The 8,449-nt window shown below is 45.9% G+C and overlaps 1 protein-coding gene across 1 annotated transcript in view; it reads right to left on the bottom strand.

Moving 5' to 3' along the window:
• Tmem117 (transmembrane protein 117) overlaps positions 1-7,536 on the bottom strand; it is a 437,088-nt gene extending 429,552 nt beyond the window's left edge. Inside the window, exon 1 of the mRNA XM_021216188.2 lies at positions 7,417-7,536. The gene's annotated coding sequence lies outside the window, so the exon portion shown is untranslated. The remainder of the gene's footprint in view (positions 1-7,416) is intronic.
• Between the last annotated feature and the right edge of the window lie 913 nt (positions 7,537-8,449).

Raw genomic sequence — 8,449 nt, 5'->3', positions numbered from 1 at the left:
AGCTATAGTGTACTTACATATAATAAATAAATCTTAAAAGAGAGAGAAAGAGAGAGAGAGAGAGAGAGAGAGAGAGAGAGAGAGAGAGAGAGAGAGAAAGCTAAAGTGATAGTCAGGCTTGATGGTAAAAACCGGAATTTTACAAGTTCAAGGCCAGCTTGAACTAACCAAGTTTGACGCCAGGCTGGGCTACGTAAGACTATTGTGTTGTTGTTTTGTTTTGTTTTATTTTGTTTTGTTTTGTTTTAATGAGATCATGACTATGGTGACAATGACATGGGGGGAGCACAACATCTTTGTGATGCTTTTAGACAGTTTACCTTATGACAATACTACGAAGCCACTTAAAGGATCAAGTGATACAGAAGTAAAATACATATTAACAAACACTGCCCAAATCCATCTCCACACAGTGGTGATTAAGTCATTTGATGGATATGGGATATGCTTCCAAATCTATTTCTAGACACTGTCAAATGGGCATATGGGCAGAAAATCCCCCCCCCCAAAAAAAACCCTTTAGAGTCTGGTTAAATAATTTCAGGAAATATTTAATATAGCCAAGTCTATACTAAGCATTTCCCGCTCCCCACAGGGGTGGAGGTGGGTGGGAAGAGCTGGACCATTGTGCTTCTGGGAGTGACAAAAAAAAGGAGAAGCTTTCACAAAGACAAGGTCCAGGCTAAATAGGATGTTTCCCTAGGTGGAGATGAGAGATGTCCTCCTCATCTTCCTCTTCTTCCTCATCTTGTTCCTTGGGACAGGGTTTCTCCATGTATGTTGCCCTAGCGGACCTGGAATTCTCTGTAGACCAGGCTGGCCTCAAACTCGAAGAGATACACCTGCCTCTGCCTTCTGGGTGCTGGAATTAAAGGTGTGCACCACCCCTGCCCTAAGGGTTGCACCTTCTTAAGAGCTACCCACAAATCGCCTACATTGTAACTCCCATATTAGGCCTGCCTTAAATCTCGTGGGTCTTGTGACAGGAGCCAATGGCTACTGCTAACGTTCATTTTTGTCACCTGACTTGGCATTCGGACTCAGCTAGATCTGTTTCTTTAGCAATAGTAACAGCTTAGTTACTAAATAACAAAAATAATAAGAGATATAATTTGACTTCATTGACCAGCTCATTTTTCTTCTTTCACAATTTTAAAAAATAAGTCCAGGGAAATTAAAAAAAAAAAAACATAAAAACAAACAAACAAAAAACCCTCTAAAGGAAGAGAGCCCTGGCAATGTCCACACAGCTGTGCGTTGGATGTCTGTTTGGGGACATAACAACCCTCCAAATGCTGTAATTACCACTGCCACCCCTTCATTTTATAGGGATGGAACTGAGGCTCTCAGAGTTTGTGAGTCCACACAGAACTGTGGTCTAAGTCTCTGCAGCCTGAGCCAGGGCATGACTACCAGCCCCAGGTCGGCTTCAGGCACTTGCAGGAAGGGGCCAGGGCCCGTCCCACCCCCAGGGTACCAGGCCTTGCATACTTTCTAGTAGTGCATTAGTCTCTAGAGACAATGGATCAAATGCTGAATTCTGTAATACACCCTACTATTCCCAGGGGTGGAGGGTGTAAATAAAAAAGTCCTTCACAGATCCTGAACACTTGGAGAAGCCAGGGGGTAGGAGTACATTGATAAAGTTGTTGGTTTACACTCATCTGAAAGTATAAATATGACACAGAAGCCTGAAGTTCTTCAAAGTCAATGGAAGATCTGAGAACAGGCACCAGGGCTCCAAAACATCATACTCCTGGCTCACAAATGTCAATGAAAGCCATAATCTAAATTAATGAAGATTTTGTACGACTCTTCTTCAAAAAGCAGCATGAATACACACATGGATTGACCATAGGGTTCATCCAAACTGACAGTTCCTGTACCCTCAATCCACAAGCCTGCTAAGCAACATGGAGTCCCAGAAGATCTTCAGGGATGCTCAGTTCAGTAAAGCCTGTTCCTGGGCTCTTTGACTCAGGATGCTTAAGAAACTGTGACTTGCACGCAGCAGAGCAAATGTTGTAGAACAAAAAGGAATAATAGAAGTGTCGGTGAGAGTCAGCCGCCATTAGCCCACAGTTAACAAACATTCATGCGGAGCCCCTGGAAGTATCCAAAAAACACCACCGCAGAGAAATTCCCAAAGACCCCATGTCTTAAATAGACTCTCACACGCCTAGCAGTGCAGACACAGACGCAGATGTCACCCAAGTCTCTCCTCTACCGGTGACTATGTGCTTCTCTTAACCAGTGACGGTCCTGATGAGGTTGCCACTACAACCTCCTCTCTCTCCTCAGCCGCACAGGTGGGGGCTGAGAACCCAGAGAAGAAGCACAAACCCTTGACTCCTGTTTTAAAAATGAAATACTGTTGACTGGCATTGCTGTGTTGCTGTTTTGGGTTTTTTTTTTTTTTTTAACTTCAGAATCTTGCTTTGTGGGCAATATAATGTCCACATGCCAGAGTCAAATGAGCGCATTCAGACGTTATTGGAGAGAGCTGCTGCAACACTATTTTGGGAGCCAGAACTCCATACAGTGCTGAGCAGGAACCCTACACCAGTGCACGAGCTCAGTTAATTCCAAGCAATGCCACGGATGTTCCTCTTGCTATCATGTTACAGATAAGGACGGGAAAAGTCCAAGCACTTGCCACCCATTAACTCACAGACCCAACAAATGAAAAAAAAAAGTCAAAAATGTAATGCCCAGGTCTTCAACGACCTTTCTTTTATTAGTGCTGGAGGCCGGTTCTACAATAAAAGCTATCTCTGTCATGTTTCAAATTCACTTGTCTTTTCTTCCAACAGTTCAGTGACTTCAACCCTAGCAGAAAGAAGCAGGACCCTGATCTGGATCATTTCATCTCTATATGAAGAGCATTAGGATAGATTTCCTGTTTTTCTTATATCCAGAAGTTAAAATGGCATCTCCCAGATCTCAAGCACTCACACAGTCACTTGGGTATCTCTGCTCATCCCTCTTCTGTGACTTTAGACACCGAGATGCCAGAAGGCTGTCTACTCCTGGAGGCTCGGCTTTCTAGTCCTTTAGACACCCTGATATGATCCAGAGTGCCAGAAATGTTCCTCCCTCTGCAGTTCATAGTCAGCCTCTCCATGGATCATGGATTCATGCTGACCCTGTTATTAGGAATCTAGGAGGTTTTTCCCATAGACTATGCTACTAGGCACACAGTTTGCAAATGTCTTGGTTTTGTTCGTTTGTTCATTTTGAATTCTAGTCCTACAACTGTAGATGGGGATGCCTGTATCTTTCCTCTTAGCAGTTCCTAGTGAAATCATCCACTTGCATGTTTAGCTTCTTCACTTGATCCTCCTTAGCGAGATCATAAGGGGCAATTTCCTTCCTGGGCTGGGCTTAGTGCTGAGCTAATAGTGGGCAATCAATAGATGTGAACTGAACAAACTCAGACCTAGAAGAGCTCTCTATGTCTAAGAAGGCTCAACAGCCACGTGACAGTAAGCATCTGCTAAGGAAAAGAGGAAAGGCAGGCAGGCAACCAACCCTAAGCCTGTGCCATGATGGCACGGCCCCTAACAATACTGACCTCACTCCTAGCCCATGCCATCAGCACCGGGCTCCGCACTGCATTATCACTACCATCACAAACGACTAACATTCACTGGGTGTTCACTGGACACAAGACTCTATACTGATGAACTCTGCGATCATCACTAATAAAATGAATGGCTGCATGATAAGGAAAATGCTCTTATCTTTCACTTTCACAAATACTGATGCCGGAAGTGAGGGTTTAGTACCTGCCACAAAACAGAAAAGCGCATCAGAGTATAGTGAATGCAGACCACGCAGCACCCGTGCTCTACACTATGTTTTCTCTGCAAAAAACTTAGTCCCTTGTGTGCAGGTTTTGAAGTTTTCTAAAGGATTCATAACACTTCTAGAATGATTAATTTATTGTACCTAAGCAATGTGACTACTAGTAGTGTGATCAGAAATAATAGAAGGTCACAGAGATTGTTAATTCTTGTCCCTTGTTTCTGAACATCAGCATAAGTAGCTGAGTTGATCTGATGGTGCTTTTAGAATGCACCACTGATGCTGTTCAGTCTGAATTTCAGAAGACAAAAACTCCACACCCCTTAATTCTCTCATCAGTAATGACAGTGGGGCAATGCCACCATTAATGCCATCGGAAGCCTTTGTAACCGCAATATTGGTAACTACAGGCTAAAACTGACCACGAATTAGCTTCTAGAACAGCCCCATCTCTGAAGAGATGTGCATTTATCCCAGGTAACTAAAATGTCACATATTTCACCAAAACCCAACACTTCAAAGGAGAATGAAGGAGAAGAGAAAGGACCTCCAGATCAAAGGAGTTTGTCAAAAAAAATGCTGTTGTACAGCCACTGAGTAGAGAACGTGAGATCAAAGGCTTCCAAAGAGAAGACGGACACCATCAGCAGAGAAATGGTGAAGTCTGACTGTAATTCCATAATAGCATTCATCTGTCATTTGTCCAACATCTACCACTCGCAGATATCCATGCGCTGAAGTTACCTGCACATGATCAGTAGTAAACAAGCATTTAAAGATGGATGGATGGATGGATGGATGGATGATAGTAGATGGATTGGTGGGTGGATGATGGTAGATGAATAGATGAATGGATGATGGTGGATAGATGGATGGATGGATGGATGGATGGATGGATGGATGGATAAGTAGATGGGTAGGCAGGTGGATGTATGGATGGTGAATGAGTGGATGACAGACAGCTAACAGAGTAACCTTGGCTGACAGAAACATACCAAGTTCCGATTCCAGAGAGAGTGGACCATGGATGAAGGTTACTGATAAGGGCCCTGTTTCGGGGTCTCTGATGGTTTTCTTGTAAAGGACAAATGTTAAACCCTTTAAATGATAATATTTCTTTAAACTAAAAGAGAAAATTAAAGCAGAGAAAGCTGACAGGGAGCACTGAAGGCCACGGAGTCAGGGGACCAGACCTAGTGTGCTTCAGGAAGTGCAGGGTACCTGAGGAGAGTGAGAAAGAGAACAGGCCTGGTGGCAGGCCCAGGCAGAGTGAAGCTGAGCTGTGACACTATCCCCTGCTGTCACCAGGGCCCAGGAGGGCAAGGGGAAGAAGCAGAGAAACTCAGGAGGAAGACAAATGGCCTGTGAGAGACTGGTGGTGAGAGACAGGCTGGGGTCTAGGCAGCTCACAAAGCTCTGATTCTACAAACAAAAACAAAAACAAACAAACAAACAGAACCAGCAGTGAGGTTTACCAGTGGACTAGATGTGGGGAGGGATGGATGGTCCAGCTAAAAATCTAGAGGAAGGCGCCATTTTCTGAGCTGGAAAACAGATTTCCTGAGGGAAACAGAACTTCAGCGGATATAGAAAATACAGTTGCTATTGACTTTTTCTGTGATTCATGTGTGTAGGGCTTGGAAAACACTTTTCTCACATATCATCTCCATTAGTCCTTGCACCAACCATCTGGAAAGGACACAGAGATTCAAGGAGGCACACTCCGCCGAAGACCATGTTGATGCCAACGGACACAAATAAGCATACCCACTTCTATGCAGCCCAGATGTACTAACCCCCGTTAGCTTTGCGTTCCCATCTACGAAGGATGGGAAGACCCAGAGCTACTAATCGCTCAGCACTTTCTGATGGTGAGCAGAGGGACACACAGGCGTGATAGACAGAAGGGTAACAGGCCAGTGTCTTGGGGGGGTGGGGGGGGAGGGTTCCTCTCCAGAGAGAGACTGCAGTACTGGAATGTCCAACTCCGTAAATGGAGAGACGGAAGAAAAGTGGGTAAGCCAAATCTGTATCTATAGCCTGGACCGGGCCTAGGTAAGGATGGGCCTCAAGAGAAGCACAAGCCTTTACCTCACACCGATAGACACGTAGGAGAAGCTCTGCAGGTGGAGGCAGCCCTTGACTATCAAGGTCCTGAGTTCCGACCCTTTCACTTCAAAACCAAAGAAGCGAAGGACAGGTGCATGGAGGAGCAGAGCACTTTGTATAACCCAGCCCTCATGGCAGGTTTTATCGTGCAGCCACCAATCACAGAAGTACAACGGGGCTCTTGCTTTCAGTCCCGTCCAAAGACCGCACAGCCTTTTAAATAAAGCACAGCTTTCTCAAGCAATCAATGTAACCACCTAAGTGCCTCTGGATAGGGACGGGGACGGTATCTGTGGTACCCAACTAATTTGCAGGATCACATTCGTAAATAATGTCCTTTCTCGTCACATTGGATCAAAGTTTAGTAATTTTCCTCCTCCGGTGTTTTGAATCCTTGCAGACCTTGGGACATGGATCAAAGCAAGTTTTTTAACCCAGAAGCAAAGAGCGAAGTTGGTTTGAAGGTCTTCCAGAAAGACAGCATCCCAGTGTAATGGTGAGGTGGGGATGAGCCCAACCTATTGGGTTATAAAGTGGAGACCTGACCATAGGACCCTTTAAGAAAGCACAGACTGCCCTTTGGGCCATTTGCTTGTCGAGGTCTTTCTCCAAGATAACAAAACTCAATGGGCTAATAAAGTTCATTCAAGCCCGGAGTTACCTTTTAAGTGACTGGCAGTTTAAAGCAAATTAAGGAAAACTGATGGGTACTGGGTTTTTTTGATCACAAGAATTATATGGAGAATGAGAGAGCAAGTGGTGGAGAACAGCTGAGTCAAAAATCCCCAGTTGCTCTTAAACTACAAAGGTTGAGGGAATAGAAAGATACTATATCAAGATCGATCGATCGATCAATCGATCAATCAATGGATGGATGGATGGATGATAGATAAAACAGAAATAGTTTTTACATAGGTTTTACCACTATATTCAGTAAATTACAACTTGCTACAGAATACAAATCAAACCATAAAAGCTTCCAAGACTGTACCTCATATTTTACATACTTCAACTCACTTTGTTCTTTATGTCCATACACACACACACACACACACACACACACACACACACAAATGTTCCACGGAGGATAGAATGAATCATAGCAGCCTAGATGTTCTCTCACGGGTCACATACAGCCGCGGGCCTGTGATATTTTTCAAAATAAAAATGGAAAACTAGTTTTGTTTTTTTTTTTAATTCAGTCACGATGGAGTTCGCAAACACTCAGGCCTTCCCATTTCCTTCCCTAAAGGACACGGAGGAAGTGCAACCTGTTCCTTTCCCCGGCAGGCAGGCAGCCAGGGCTTGGGTCCCTGCGCCCCAGAATCGGTGGAGCGGGAAAGTTCGGGCTGACCGCGGCCCGTCCCCCGGAGCCCCGGCTGGCTCGGTCCCCGCCCGGCTCGCGCGTCCCCGGCCCGCGGGCATGCGGGGCTGCGGGGCTCCGGCCTGCCTGTGCGCCCGGGACTGCGGGCCGAGGGCTGCGGGCCACCGCGTACTCACCGGAGGGCGCGCGGCTCGGCCACCGCGGCGGACGCAGGACGAGCGGCGACACGGGCCGCGGCGCGCTGCTGTCACCCGGCTATAAATACCGCGGCCCACGCCGCCGCCTACGCTAGCCGCCCTCGCTGCTCCCGCCGCGCCGCAGAGTCGGCCCCGGACCGCGCCGGGCACATGCCGCCCCGCCCGCCAGCCCGCCCGCCGCGCCTCTGCGGAGCCAGACCGGACCGGACCGGGCGGGGCGGGGCAGGGCACAGCAGGGCACGGCAGGGCACGGCAGAGCAGGGGCGCTGCGGCGGCCTAGGGAGAGCGCCACCGGGCCAAGGCCTGCTGGAACCGCATCAGCTGCACCCTGCGGGTACCTGCGCTGCGCCAGCAGCCAGGACCGCTAACTTTCTAAGGCAGCCTTGGTCACTCAGCATCCCTGCCTGTGGCTGTGTAAAGGGTGGGGGTGGACAGAGGGTCTCTCTCTATGTATATATATATGTGTGTGTGTGTGTGTGTGTCTGTCTGTCTGTCTGTCTGTGTCTGTCTGTGTCTGTCTGTGTGTTTGTATGTCTGTCTGTGTCTGTGTGTATATGTATACGTATATGGGTATATGCATATATGTGTGTGTGTATCTCTGTGTGTCTGTGTATATGTAAATATAAATGTGTATATGCATGTATATTTATGTGACTGTGTATATATGTATATGTATGGGTATATGCATATGTATGTGTATCTCTGTGTGTCTGTGTATATGTAAATTTATGTGTGTATATGCGTATATATTTGTGTATGCATGTATATATATTCACATATGCATGTACACATACATATATATGTGTCTGTGTGTCTGTGTCTGTATGTATATGTTTATGTGTATATACATATATATGTATGTGTATCTCTGTGTGTCTGTGAATATGTAAATTTTATGTGTATAAGTATATATATTTATGTGTATGTGTATATATCTTCACATATGCGTGTATACATACATATATGTGTATGTATATACAGATGCACACATGTGTATATATGTAAATATGTA

This window comes from Mus pahari, chromosome 17 (assembly GCF_900095145.1).
Source record: "Mus pahari chromosome 17, PAHARI_EIJ_v1.1, whole genome shotgun sequence".
Classification (NCBI taxonomy): domain Eukaryota; kingdom Metazoa; phylum Chordata; class Mammalia; order Rodentia; family Muridae; genus Mus; species Mus pahari.
Note: the sequence above shows the minus strand (reverse complement) of the source record. Positions and strands in the feature narration are given on the sequence as shown.